The sequence below is a fragment of the Lemur catta genome, chromosome 17 (assembly GCF_020740605.2).
Source record: "Lemur catta isolate mLemCat1 chromosome 17, mLemCat1.pri, whole genome shotgun sequence".
NCBI lineage: Eukaryota > Metazoa > Chordata > Mammalia > Primates > Lemuridae > Lemur > Lemur catta.
The window spans coordinates 28,898,228-28,912,256 of record NC_059144.1 but is presented as its reverse complement, the minus strand read 5'-3'; the positions used below and the strand labels follow the sequence as shown (position 1 = coordinate 28,912,256).

The following is a 14,029-nucleotide window of genomic DNA, read 5'->3' as shown; positions in this document are numbered from 1 at the left end:
GGAGGGTGGGCTCGGCCAGGAGCAGGAGGGAGGGGCAGTCAAGGTCTCCTGGTGGCAAAGCCCTGAACGTTGGCTTTGCGACTGCAGACAGTTGGCCAGCTCTGGGCGGAGGGTCAGCGTCTCAGGTGTCTCACGACAAGCTGGAAGGGGTCACTGGGCCGGTCCCGCTGGCTGTCTTCCCCTCCTTGGCTTCTTCCTGAGGTTTCTTGGCCCGGGAAGTGTGTCTGTCTTCCAAGAAACTTCTCCCAGCTGGCTCCTCTCAACCGGTTCCGCACGTCCATGGGAGGTGGCGCTGGCTGCCCACCCGGACCTGCAGTTTGGACCACGTACACACACAGGGGAAAGTGAGAGATCTGTCCCTGAAACGCCACAGGAAACAGGGAACTCGACTCGTCTTGAATTTTGTTTCTTGGCTGTGTAAGTTGAACCTTGTAAGTAAAACACCTCTCACTTCCCACCTTCTGTTCCAGCCACGCTGGACCACACGCTGTTCTCTGGCTGACCTAAGCTTTTCATGGCTTTGAACTTGCCTCTGCTTTTGCCTGGAATGTCCTTCTGCATCTCACCCTTAAGGCTTGACCCAGATGTCACTTCCTGTGTGAGATCTCCCCTTATACACCTAGTCCTGTCTTCCTGGGTGCTTCCATGGAGCGGCTGTGTTAGAGCACGGTCTCCACCTTTAACAGGCACGCAGAGACCATCTTGCTCCAACTTAACATCGCCAACACGGCCTGAGTCCTGGTTCAGAATTTGTAACCAACTCCCAGGTGATGATGAGGCTTCTGGTCCATGGACCACCCTCTGAGCCGCAGAGATCTAAAACATTTATCTCATTCTCTCGCTTGAATTTTCAGGCCAAACGCTCTGATGTGCTACACATGCATCTTAAAAAAAATACAACTTAATCTCTGCTTTGAACTCCCATTTGGGTAGTAGCAAAAAACATGCTGGTAAGTTTCTGATAAACTTGATCATTTCAGGTTAAAATTCAGTTAATTCTGAAATTTTCCTTTCTGCCCGTCCCACCTCCACTTTCTCCCTAGGGTCTCATCTCTGTTTGGGTGGTGGTGGTGGTGGTGGGCTTATGTAACATCTCAGCAACTGGGGAGGTAAAAGGAGCATCTGGTTCCTGTGTGGGTGTCATGATGCTTCCAGTACAGGCTCCTTCTGCTGGGCTTCTCCCAAGGTATTTGAGTTTCCATGTGGTCCCTCGCGTGGCCCAGATTGGTGTCTTCTCATGGGTCCTCTTGTTCTGATTATGAGATACCCTCAGTTTCCACATCTTTTTCCCATCTGGTTCCATGCCCTTCTCTGGGGTATGGGAAATGTTGGCTGCTATCCTACAACCCTGGAGCTCTCTAGGTGTGCTGAGGTCCCTCTGCTGCTAGAGATGCCCTAGGCAGCCCCACGCCATGGGAGCCATGTCACTGCAGCTGACTGATGCACAGTTCTGTCCTTTCAGATCCCACACTATCTGCAACCTGAGGGTCTTACTGTCCACTCCCATCCTTCTGGACATAACCCTGGGGAGAGGGCAGTGTGCTGGACACCTTCTCAGGACCCCCACCAGCATCTCACTGACCTGCTTCATCCCCACCTCTCCTCTTCCTGTCTTCCCCATTCCCCTCTCCCCACCACCCATAGGATCTTCTTTGCTTTTTGTTTTTTTGACTAGTTAATATATGTACATGGAAAAAAAATAAGTCTGTAGTACAAAAGAATATTCATATATTTATGCAATTTATTTAATCCTCTATTTCTTTTTTTTTTTTTTTTTTTGAGACAGAGTGTCACTTTGTTGCCCGGGCTAGAGTGAGTGCCGTGGCATCAGCCTAGCTCACAGCAACCTCAAACTCCTGGGCTTAAGCGATCCTACTGCCTCAGCCTCCCTAGTAGCTGGGACTACAGGCATGAGCCACCATGCCCGGCTAATTTTTTTGTATATATATTTTTTAGTTGGCCAGATAATTTCTTTCTATTTTTAGTAGAGACGGGGTCTCACTCTTGCTCAGGCTGGTCTCGAACTCCTGACCTCGAGCGATCCACCCGCCTCGGCCTCCCAGAGCTAGGATTACAGGCGTGAGCCACCGCGCCCGGCCTAATCCTCTATTTCTTAGGACATAATCAGTTGAATCTCTACCACGAGTGATGACAAAACAGTTGGCTTCCACTTTTTCCCAACTCTGATCTCCTCTGCTTCGCTCAGTTTGGGTTGGTTATTGCTGTTATTACTTCTAGTGCTCTGTTCCTCCTTAGGGACACTGGGAGTGTTTGTATGAGACAGATCTTCTTTGTCCAAGACAGTCGAGCGCTTTGCAGTTTGCTCATTGTCTTTGATCCCAACACACTAAATGACATCAACACTGCTCAAGCTCCAAGACCACCAAAGATGCAGACGCCACCCCTGGCCAAAAACCTCTCTCTGGTGGCTACTTGTACAGCTTCAAATTTATTTATGTCTCTAGTAGCTGGGCTATCCACTTTAAATACATCATCATTCCCTTCCTTTAAATAATGAGGAAATAAGAATAGTTAACAAATTCTTACCTTCATTGGCTTTTACAGTTTCTACATTATCAGGGTCTATAACATTTATGTTTTGTTTTGTAACCATAATTCCAATAGTTGTTTTAACTTTCATCCCAAACATATTCAGTGCTTACTGTTGATGCTTTTGCTTCTGTTTCTCAATTCATTTGTTTACCGAACTTGTTCTTTTAGTATTAATATTTTCTTCAATATGGCTGAGTTTTTGTAGTTTTGAAAATAAGTGCAAGTTTTATATTTAGACCACAGTTTGGGTTGATATAAAGTTCTTGGGTCATGTTTTCTTTCTCTAAGGACATCCTGGTAACATGTGAGGTACAAGATTGTTTCATGGATTCTAGCTTTGAACATTTATAATTTGAACTTTCTGCCAGGCCACCAAAGAATATTTATCTTTGAAGTATGGTAACATTAATAGGATATGTTGGTGTGGGTTGGTTTGTTCATTCAGTGAATGTATGTTGGGGGCTCCTAGGTGCCAGCCATTATTTAAGCACTGGGGACATAGCAGTAAACAAAAAAAAAAAAGACAAAAATCCCTATCTTCATACCCCATGGAACATACATTCTGATGAAGAACTAAAAAGGGGGAAAACACATATATCCATTTTCTCAGAACATAGTATGGATTTTCAATCTATAAATTCAAATTTTTTGGTTTAGGAAAGTTTTCTTAATTTATATATTTGAATGCCAATTATACATATGTTGGATTTCCTCTGTATTTGTTCCAATCTATTATTTCTTCTCTTGTCTTTTAGAATTCACTGTTATCCTCCATGTTATTATGTTCATTTTTCTGAAGTGTATCTTCCAGGTTCCTAGCTGAATTTCCGTAGTGTTTTGCTCCTTCACTGGGTCTTTCACTTTTGTGATGGCTTTATTTTTCTCTTTCATTTTTTTCTTTGAGACTTGGCAGATTATATTTCCCCTCTTTCCCTTGTCTTACATTTTTTTTCTTGTGTACTTGTAACTTTTCTTTGAGTTGTTGTTTATAGGTGATTTTTTAATTAAGTATTGAATTCATGAGAAAATCTTTGGTCTCAGTTTTTATCTGTCTAAGACAAAACCTTTCTCAAGTGTTCACAAGAAGTCTTTTTCTGGCTAATTGGAGAGCTCTGACCAGTGGAGTTGTGTGTGGTCTATGTGTGGAGTGGTGGGGATAATTTGGCCTTTCCTAAGACAAACACAGACACAGATTTTCCTTCATTCTGTAACTTTGTTTTGGTGTCTTACATCTATGCATTTTTTCTTCATTCAGCACCCATCTTCCTGCCAGTCTCTGGTGTAATATGGGGTTCCGGAATGCTCCTCTCCTGCAGCCAGAACTTGTGTGTGTGTGTGTGTGTGACATCTGTTAGTACTTAAGCATATTATCTTACCACAGTAATATGTATTGACTTCATTCATTACACAATAATAACTTGACAGGGCTTCATCTCCAGCATGCTGAGAACAATTCTGGCATGGTAGATGTTCACTAAGTGTTTGTTGAATGAATCAGTGAAGGAAAGAGCCTTCCACATCATAATCAAAGAAAAAATGGGGGTGTGGGATAGGAGGGAAAGACAAGGGAGTGAGGGCAGTAAACCAAGGCCAACTTCAACTGACCTCACAGCCTTGCCCAGTGGGGGTGAACATTCCCCTCTCATCCCAGAGGCTCTAAGGGGATGCTCTGCTGCTTCCAATGCCTGGCCTTGTGGAAACTGCAAAGAAGCAACAACCCTGACTCCCTCTACCCCCACCCTAGGACTTAGACCAGCCTCCAGCCTCAGGCTCCCCATTTGGTTTCAGGTGTTAGTTGAAGCTAGCAGTCTGAGTGAGGGGCAGTGGGCATCATTCCCCAACTGGACCTGGCTGCTCAGGAGGCAAAAAGCACAGGGGTGGAGAGAGGGACTTGAGATAGACTGCCTTGGTGCAGATTCCAGCTCTGGCACCTTCTGGCTGTGATCTTGGGCAAGTTACCTCACCACTCTGTGCTTCAGTTTCATGCTCTGTGAAAGTGAGAATAATAACAGTACTACCTCCTAGGGTTGCATGCGGACTAAATGAGTTGATGCTTGCAGTGTGACGGGATTTGAATGCCAACTATACACGTGTTGCATAACATATGTCATGCTCTCATGAGTACATGAATATGCCACATTGTGAGTACTCAACACATAGCTGATAAATTCCCTGCTTCCATTGCTTTCATTTGCCAGTATGTATTGAATACTCATGGAGTGGCCAATGGAGAAGGAGATGAACTGGTAAATAAGACCCCATCCTGGCCCTTGGGTGTGTTGACCTGAGGAAGTGGTCCTTGTAGATGCATTTTGAAACAGAGCTGTGTGAGCCCTGAGGAAGTGAGGGGATGGGTGGGGAAAGGCTGGCAGGGAGGGCTCTCCAGTAGAGGTGGCACTTGAACCAAGTTTTGGAGGATAAGCGGGCATGAAGAGTAGCTCTAGAAGATGATGGGGGCTTTGGGCACAGTTCTAGTTGAACCAGGTTGCTCAGGGGATGCACAAGATGCTACGTTTGAATGGATCTTTTAGTTAGATTGTACATTTAAATTGAGAGGCTGAAGGGTAGGGACACAGATGGAGGTTACATCGATAGGCAAAGCTCTCCCATATCATTACCCTTGGCACTGCCATGGGAGAAACAGTCCGGCAGAGAGGGGAGGTAAGGGCATCCCAGGAGAAGAAAAATACCTGGGCAAATATACAGAGGTATGAATGAGAAAGCAAGGCATGTTCAGGGAACTCACCATCCAGAATCTCTCAAGGATGTTTCAGGGGCTGGGGGAAGTAGAGAGGGGCCCTCAAGCCTGGCCATGAACCTGGGCTCCAATAGGTGGGAGATGAACAGGCCATATGAGCGCTCAGATAGGGACTTCACTTACCATCTCTGCCCACCCCTCGCCCTTCTGAGAACACTGACCCATCTCATGTCCTGGCCCCTACGCCACTGCTGGCCACATCTGATAGCACCCAGAGACTGAGTGAGTTGTTGGTAGGTGCAAAATCTCTAAGAGTATGGATCAAGACTGGCATCTGGGCAGAAGTTGGAGCAGATAAGAGAAAGGCAATACAAGAAGCAGGAAGAGAGCAAGACAGGGAGAGAAAAAGAGAGAGAAGATGCTATAGGTCATGGTCAAAGTTCTGTCTGTAGACCTGGCTCACTGCTTTCCTGTTAGTTCTGCAAGAAATTCTTTAAAATTAATCTGTCTTTACGTAAGCTGGCTCAAATGGCTTCTGTTTCTTGCAACCAAATGGTGTGGTGACTTGATTTCTCTAAGTCCCATTTTGTGAGCCCACTAAATATATTGTTGGACAAGATGCTGCCTACTACTTGTTTTGGCTCATATACCATGCCTAGCGTGGCACCTTGCACACCATAGGTGTCTAGTTAATGTCTACTGATGTTATGTTGAATGTATATTCAATTGGTATTATGGCAGAGTAACGTTTTCACACCAAGTAATTGGTATTTCCTTCCAAACAGGGAAGGGGAACTTGGTGGAATGTAACCCTGGGATTAATAGAACTTGAATAGACTCCCAGGAAAATTATATGAAATATCCCATCGATTTGAAACAGGTCAGTTACCAAACGGTTTATAAGCACTCTGTGTAGCAGGAAGGCTGCCGAGAGAGAGTTCAGCCTTGAGGCTCTCTACCAAATATTTTTTGTGACAAGAGACATATTGGGTGGAAATGAACGAGTCTAGGTCATGTGCTCTGGATCTTTTGCTTATCTTTGTTTCCTCTTACCTGCCCCATGTCTGCATTTCAACTGGAGGAAGAAAAATCTAGTAAGATCGGTCTCCTGTCTGTGGCCCTAGACTCGTGCACCTGAGTCTGCTTAGATACCAGCTGCGTGACAGGCTGTGATCTACCCTCCCACCTGCAAGGATGAATCCGGACACTGTCTCATATAAATATTTTAGAAGCTATGGAAACTTCTTAGTGGTGGATTACATGGCCCCGTTTAATTAAGATAGTGCTTCCCCACGAAAGATAAACTTGTGGAGTTCAGTGACAAAATCTTTGTTACTCAAATTTCCCTAGGTTTCTCCAGTTTGTGAGAACAAATGGGGTCTCACTAACAGCCATAAACCTTCATTTCACCAGCTCACTCACATTTGAGCCATTTGAAAACATCTCTGTGCTGCTTTGGTTGGGGAGAGGGGACATGGGGCGGGCAGTGGGGGCAGAGTTCCTAGAGGTAATTCACACGAGCTCATAAACAAATCTAGGGCACCTCTGGGCTATGTCCACTGAGTACCCTGGTCATGACTGCAGTATCCTGTTAAGCTCTTTAGCAGTCAGCTATTGCTATAAAACAAACCACCCCAAACGTTATTGGTTGAAAATGACAGCCATCTATTTAGCTTGTGCTTTTATTGGTTGGCTGTTTGGTCTGGGTTCAGCTGGGCTCCCTCATGCCTTGGTGGTCGGCTCTGGGTTGGGTATGGGACTTTACTGATCTTAGCTGGGCTCTCTCACACGCCTGGGCTGATCTGGCTCTGGGCCGGGGGGTCTCTTATCCTCCAGCAGGCTAACTCAGGCTCGTTCACATGGTGGAGGCAATGTTCCCATAGACAGAGTGGGAGAATCCAAGGCTTCCTGAGGCTCTGAAAAGGCACAACATGACTTCTGCCACATTCTACTGGCCAAAGCACAGCATTGTCACAATGTCAACCCAGGTTCAAGGTGGAGAAGCAGACTCCACCTCTTTCTTGGAGGGACTGCAGAGTCACATTTGCAAAGGGAATGTGTGCCGTACATAGGAGGGGTATAATTGTGACCATTTTGGCAATCCATCTACCTCTATTGAGGTCGTGTTGTCAACACACCAAGCCCTTGAAATAGAGAAGCTGAGCAATGGAGTGTTGGTTCCTTAAATATTACTCAGCAGGAGGTTCCCCAAAGCATGGTTGCTTGGGCCCCAGGGTACCCCAAGGCTTATGAAATAGCACTTTGAGTTGTAGCATAGAGCCGCTTCCGTCTTCCCAGGAACTCCCTCCCATGTGTCCAGTGGACCAGGTTGGGGGTAGAGCTGAGTGACAATCTCATTACCCTTTTGTCAACTAAAGCTTTGAACCAGGCCAAACTTCTTTTCTTCTTTTCTTAGAACAAAAATTATCTCTGAAAAGGGCCTTTTTCACCTCCCCAGCAAACAGAGTTCCACCATGCCCACTACACTAGTGTGCCAGACGTGCCCAGACGTGGCTGCATCCTACCCTGCTTACGCTGCTTGTTTCTCTATATCTTACCGGATCTTCCTCTATAAATTCTCACTTCCTGGACAGTAGAGAAAAAACAAACAACCAACCCCTAATGATAGTCTGGTAAATGTAGTTTAATGTGATAATTTAAACAGGCCATCTCTGCTGGGCATGGTGGCTCACACCTGTAATCCCAGTACTTTGGGAGGCCAAAACAGGAGGATCACTTGAGGCCAGGAGTTCGAGACCAGCTTGGGCAACATAGCAAGACCCTCCTCTCTACAAAATATTAAAAGATTAGCTGGTATTGTGGTGTGTGTCTGTCGTCCCAGCTACTGGGGAGGCTGAGGTGGGAGGATCGCTTGAGCATAGGGGTTTGAGATTGCAGTGAGCTAGGATCAGGCCACTTGCACTCCAGCCTGGGCAAGAGTGAAACCCTGTCTCTATAAATAAACAAACAAATAAATAAACAAACAGTCCCTCTGGTCTCCTTATGTGAAAACTCAGAGTTCTCCCTTCCTTCCCAGCATCTTTGCAAGATGCATCTTTGGGAGAGGTTATACCTACTTGTCTTGTGGTGGCATGTAAGGCTGGTGCTCAGAGTCACAGGGAGACCACTGCAGGGGCCTGCTCTGGACCTTCCCTTAAAACCAGAATGCTGAGGGGCAATGGTCCCATCCCTGAGTGTTCAGCTGGAGTCCACTGCTGACGCCTGCAGCTTATGTAACTCAGGGTCTGGGTGCTCCACGATCCTTCTGCATCCCTGACCTTAACTTGGCCTTCACCAGTGCCCTCTCTGGATCTCCATCACATCCTCCTGCCAGCCCCTGATCTAGCCTCCACAATGGGGCTCAGAGCAGATGATTTGCGTGTTCTGTGTCACACCCTCTCAGGCCCCTTAGCCCAGCAAAGCTGTGGTGGACGCTCCATGAACCCTGACTCATCCTATCCCAAGGCGGGGACGGTGGCAGTGGCTCCTGCTTCTCTGCCACGGATGTTTCCTTCAGACCAGGCAAGCTCACACACACCAGGAAGCGAGAGGAGGCAAGCCCTCCCAGGGGGCACCTCAGCTAGCGGGGGACGAGAGGCACTGGGCAAACGCCCCGGCACCCACTTTGGATAGGACAATTCTGAGGCATGTTTTACACAGCTCCTCGGAGGGTGCCCAGAGGACTCGAGCCCCAGTTGCCCACGGCAGTTGCTTGCCTGATAATCCACCTTTATTAGCTTCTCCTTCTTCCCTGTCTCCCTCTCCCCTTCCTGCCTCCCTCCTTCCTGCTTCCTGGGTCCTCAGTAAACAACCTGTACCCAAGTCCTTGCCTTAGGTTCTGCCCCTGAGGGAACTCCAACCAGGACAGGCCCTGAGGAAGGCCTGTGGCCCACACAACTCGGCTTCCCTCTGAAGCCCCTGGTCCTCGGGAGCAGGGAGGGGCTCCGGCATCATGCCTATGCCACAGGGGCATTGCGGTGGCCCCAGGATGCTAAACCCAGGCCCTCCCTCCATGTGGCCATGTTGACCCACTGAGTTGACTTGAATGAGGCTGTCCCTTAGCCTCGGTTAGTGCCCAAAACAGGGGAGAAGGAAGCAGGCAGCCAGTGTGGTAATGTCCCACCAACATACCTCCGCTCTATGGCCAAAGGTCACAAGTAGGGAAGAGGCAGCATCCGGGACTCCCTGTCTCCCCCATCACCCCTCCCTTCTCCCAGAATCCTCTGGGAACTGAAGAGTGGGCTTTGGGCCTCCCAGTTCTTCTCTGTGTAGCCGCCTCCTCCCCATGCACAGGGTAGAACTCCGATCTAGTGGCCAGGCCTGCCTCTCGAGATATCACAGGGAGGAGATAAAGAAATGTGGAAAATTGCTTTCTCTTGGCCGTGCTTGATACTCCCACCACGGTTTTGTTAAAGAAAAAAAGGAAGTCAGCTCTGGGACTCCAAGCTCGGCAGTGGCCTCCTCGCGCTCTAATCTTGCGCCATCCCAGTCTGGTAGCCACTAATCACCCATGGCCACCACGTACTTGCAATGGGGCTAGTGGCCCTGAGGAACTGAATTTTAAGTTTATTTATTCATAATTAACTAAAATTATAATTTACACATTGATCCTTGATTCAGTTATCTGGAAGCTTTTAAGGATGTTTGGAATAACTTGGGTATGTAAATCTACTTTTTCAACTAGAAGTTTTATAAAACCTATATACAGATCAAGTATTTTGGATGAAAATTTAATGTACAAATTGAGATGGGCTGAAGCATGAAACACGGGATTTCAGCCTTAGTGTGAAAGTAGAATGTAAAATATCTCATGAATAATATCTTCATATTGATTGCATGTTGAAATGACAGTATTTTAGATATGGGTTAATCAAATATCTTACTGAAATTAATCTCACCTGTTTCTTTTTACCATTTTTAATGTAGCTACTAGAAAGTTTAAAATTGCACTGTGGCTTGCATTGTATTTCTATTGGAGAATTCTAGACAATTCTAGACAATGCTCACCTGTTGCTTCCTGCATTACGAGCTCGTGGTCCAGCAGCTGAAGCCTAAAAGAAAACAGTTTAAGGGTGGATTTTAATACATTAGTTTAATATATACACAATATTATCTCTGTTACAGATCTGTCGCCTCTATTCTACCTTGAAGGATGAAGGATGAGGGTCTATTTCTCTCCTGTGGCTTCAGTATGGGGAAATTGATGAATAGAAAAATGTTTTCCGGTGCCTTGAACTAATCAATCAATCAATTCACCAGATGGAGAATATAAGTCATCAGAAATGGGTTTTCTTTTAAACAGGGCCTAGGGTCAGGGTTTCTGGAAGTCCAGACTGGAAAACCCAAGCCCACCCTTGGCCCCAGATGATTGGTCATAGGATCATCACCTGACCCAAGATGAGCCAATGAACTGCTTTCCTAGGAGACTAAAGTAGAGACTAAAGGATTCTACCAGCATCTGGCTGGCTGCTTTCCTGAACAGCAGGGCTCCCAGCCCCAGTGATGGAAGCCATGGCCACGCTCTGTAAGGTGTCCAGGTTGCAAGAAAGGCCAGTCTATGATGAAAGAGAAGAAAGGGCCTCTCAGAAAAGACTTCCTGGGTTACTGCAAGCCCTTCAGGGTCTGGATTTGCCTCTTACTGATCTCTCCCTGCAGTTCTGACACCGAGATTCTCTAGAAACCCGTGTCCTCAAAATATACCCCCCCCAGGGTGTTCCTGTTACCTGCAAAGGAAAGAAGCTTCACTTACAGAGTGGTGGCTCCAGTGGGGGAAAACTTAATGAGAGAGCTTTAATTTATTTAATTTATAGTGTTTATAGCTCAAGGGGAAAGAACCAGAAGATATATATATATGTGTGTGTGTGTGTGTGTGTGTGTGTGTGTGTGTGTGTGTATATATATATATATATATATATATATATATATATATATATATATTCCCCCCCCCCCCATAAAAGCGGATCAGTGGCCTCCTTGTTCCAGGGTAGCTGACACAATTCTCAGCACCACCCTACAGCTGCATTTTGGGTTCAACAGACTTTTGTGGCTGGCCTGGGAAGCAGATCACCATTTATAACATTGTTTCTAAGGGAGACACATTCCAAGATCCAAACAATGAATTTAGTGAGGAATGTTTGGTTTCCAGGCTGGACGAGCTGGTTCGGCTGTATCTTGGGGGTTGGCCACCCATGAACCATTAGGCTCCCTTCCCCTTTGGCGTGGGGAGGACTCTGCAGGGCCGGGGTAGGCGAGGGAGGGAGGAGGAGAACTCCGATAAGAGGAAGGGAGCAGATAGGGAAGCCGCAGCCCGGCAGCTCAACGGCCTCCTGTGCACTGGAGCCCCCGGAGGTCCAGGGACGGAGAAGGGCGGGGGGAGGTGAGAGATGGACAAAGAAACTTGGCCTTCTTCACATTGCTGTCACGTCTGCCAGCCCGCCAAGTCCAAGGGGCCTGCTTATCCCCTGTCCAGCTCAAACCCTTTTGGGAATGAACTGGGGCGTTGGAAACAAATCCCACAATAGCTGCCTGGGGAAGCCGGGGCGTTCGAGGTGGGGCAGCGCGACTGTTCCCTGGGAGTGGTTGTCACGGCGCCCGGGTAGCGGAGGAGCCTGGGTCAAGTCTGCATCCCGCTTGGAGAGAGCTGCAGCCGCGGGGCCAGGGGAGTCAGCTCGGCCTCCCCACCCCCGCACTCTACCCGCCCCCACCCCACCTCCAGCGCGGAAGAAGCGCTGGCAGCGGGAGCCCCGACTCGCGGGCGGGGAAGGGGACGCGCAGCCACCGCATTGTCTGGGAGGGAGGGGAGAAGCTCCGCCCCCGAGAGGGGAGGGGAGAAGGGCAGGGAGGGCGGGAGAGGAGGGGAGGAAGAAAGGCGAAGGCTGAGGGGTGGAGAGAGATGGAGAGCGCGAGGAACGGGGGGAGAGAGGACGATCGCACCCGGTAGGGGCGGATGAAGGCCTAGGGGCGGGAGGGAGGCCGAGGAGGGGCGAAGGGGAGCGGGGAGCACCGGGCGCCCTATGCCCCCTCGCGCTGCAGCCGCCTGCCCAGCCTGGCTGCATTTGAGCCGGGCCCGCCGATCGCTGGCCGAGGCGCAGCTGGAGCAGCCCCCCGGCCGCGGCGCCCCCACTTTCCAAGTCCACGGTTCCCGCGGCGCGCGCGCGATGCGGCTGCCCCGGGATGCAGGCAAGGCGCGGGTGCGGGGCGTGGGGCGCTGGGGGCCAGGCACCGGCGCGGGATGCCGGGCGCAAGGTGCAGGGCACGAGGCTGTCCTCTCTCTCTCTCCCGTCCCTCCACCTCGCCGAAAGTTTTCCCACGATGGCCCTTGAGGGTCCTGGTCATCCCCTCGGTCCTTGCCAGCCTCTGGTCTCTCCTATACTCCCCCTGGGCGTGCAGAGCCCCTCAGGGGCCGCGTAGGCGCGGAGCCCCAGCCCTCCCGCCTTCTGGCTGAAGAAAGTTGTGGCTCCGAGCTCGTCCTCCTTCTCCGACCCCTAGGGGGTCCTCCCTTCTCTCCGCGCCGGGGGTGGCGGCGGGAAGGCGCCCCCACCCCATCCCGGGGGCTCCGGAACTCTCCGGCGAGGTGGGGAGGCGTGGCAGGTGCATGGCTGGGCAGGCCGGGACAGCCCCGGAGGGCGTCCGACCCCAGTCCGCCGCCTTCGCGCAGTGGACAGTTTCCCGGAGGCGGGTCCTAGTCCCCGGCGCGGGAAGGCGGCGCGCTCGGGGTTCCCTCTGCCTTCGGAAGGGCGCAGAATACGCGGGGGCCCTTGGTCCTTGGGGCACTTCCCCTTTGTGGTCTCCTGTCCCCACCTCCGGAACTGGTGCCTGAGCAGAGGTCGCCGGGGACCTCTGCTTTGCATCCTCTCTTTGCAGGTGCCCAGGGTAACTTCTCATTTCGAGCGCTTGCTATGCACTAAGCGCTAAGCTGGAGAGTTCTGGGGACAACAGAGTGGGGGTGGCCTGACAGGGAGGTCGAGGGTTCTGTTTCACCTCTGGGGCGCTGTGTGAGTCCCGGACTGTCCACTGCACCTCTGCGCCTCAGTGACAGCAGGGGCTGAGCGCGAGGCTGCTCAACGCTGTTCGCACTTTCCTCCCAGGTGTCCGCAACCCCGGTGCCTAGAGCGTGTCCTCCCGGAGAGCAGAGGCTGTGTCTACGGCCAGCTGGGGTTATAGTAAGTACCTGACGTGTGATGAATGAATATATGAACGAACGAGCTGACAAATAACAGTTTGTCCTGGAGGAGGACTAGGTTCCTTGGTTCCTCCCGTTGATCCTGGCACAATGGGAGGAAAGAATTAGAAACCGTGATTCTTTTAAACATCCGGGAGACGGAGCCAGGGACCTTCTTTAGGAGCATCTGGTGAGGAATCTGAGATTGGCTTATCTTATTAATCAAAACACATTTACTTACTAGGAACTTATTCTGCAGGTAGTCTGAAGAATTAAGGAAACCTCTCATGGCTAAGATAAATTGGCTTGAGAAGAGATTAAAAAAACCTCAACAACTTGTATTCAAATGCAGTGTCCCAGGGACTAAGCGTGACATCTACCTGGGTGGTGCCCATTTGGGACCAGAGAGCCTGTAGTGGGGCAGCAACTGTGTGTTCTTCTCTGGACAGGCCAGCCCGATGCCTGGGAACTGTGGCAGTCCAGTGGGCCTCAGGGGGACAAAAGAGAGTCTCAAATGATGGCTGAGCTTGGAGTAGTTTTGGAGACAGGGGTAGCTCTTGCCCTGGGAGAAGACAGAGGCAAAATGAGCAGGCTGCCTGGGCACCCCGGGGGGTGGG

General features: G+C 49.7%; 1 protein-coding gene across 3 annotated transcripts in view; it reads left to right on the top strand.

Annotated features, from left to right (window-relative positions):
• The first annotated feature begins 12,089 nt into the window (after window positions 1-12,089).
• RASSF2 (Ras association domain family member 2) overlaps window positions 12,090-14,029 on the top strand; it is a 33,300-nt gene continuing 31,360 nt past the window's right edge. The window contains exons 1-2 of one of the 3 annotated variants that reach the window (XM_045529044.1): window positions 12,090-12,187; window positions 13,339-13,413. The gene's annotated coding sequence lies outside the window, so the exon portion shown is untranslated. The remainder of the gene's footprint in view (window positions 12,188-13,338; window positions 13,414-14,029) is intronic. The other 2 variants (XM_045529045.1, XM_045529046.1) reach the window with 2 other exon arrangements.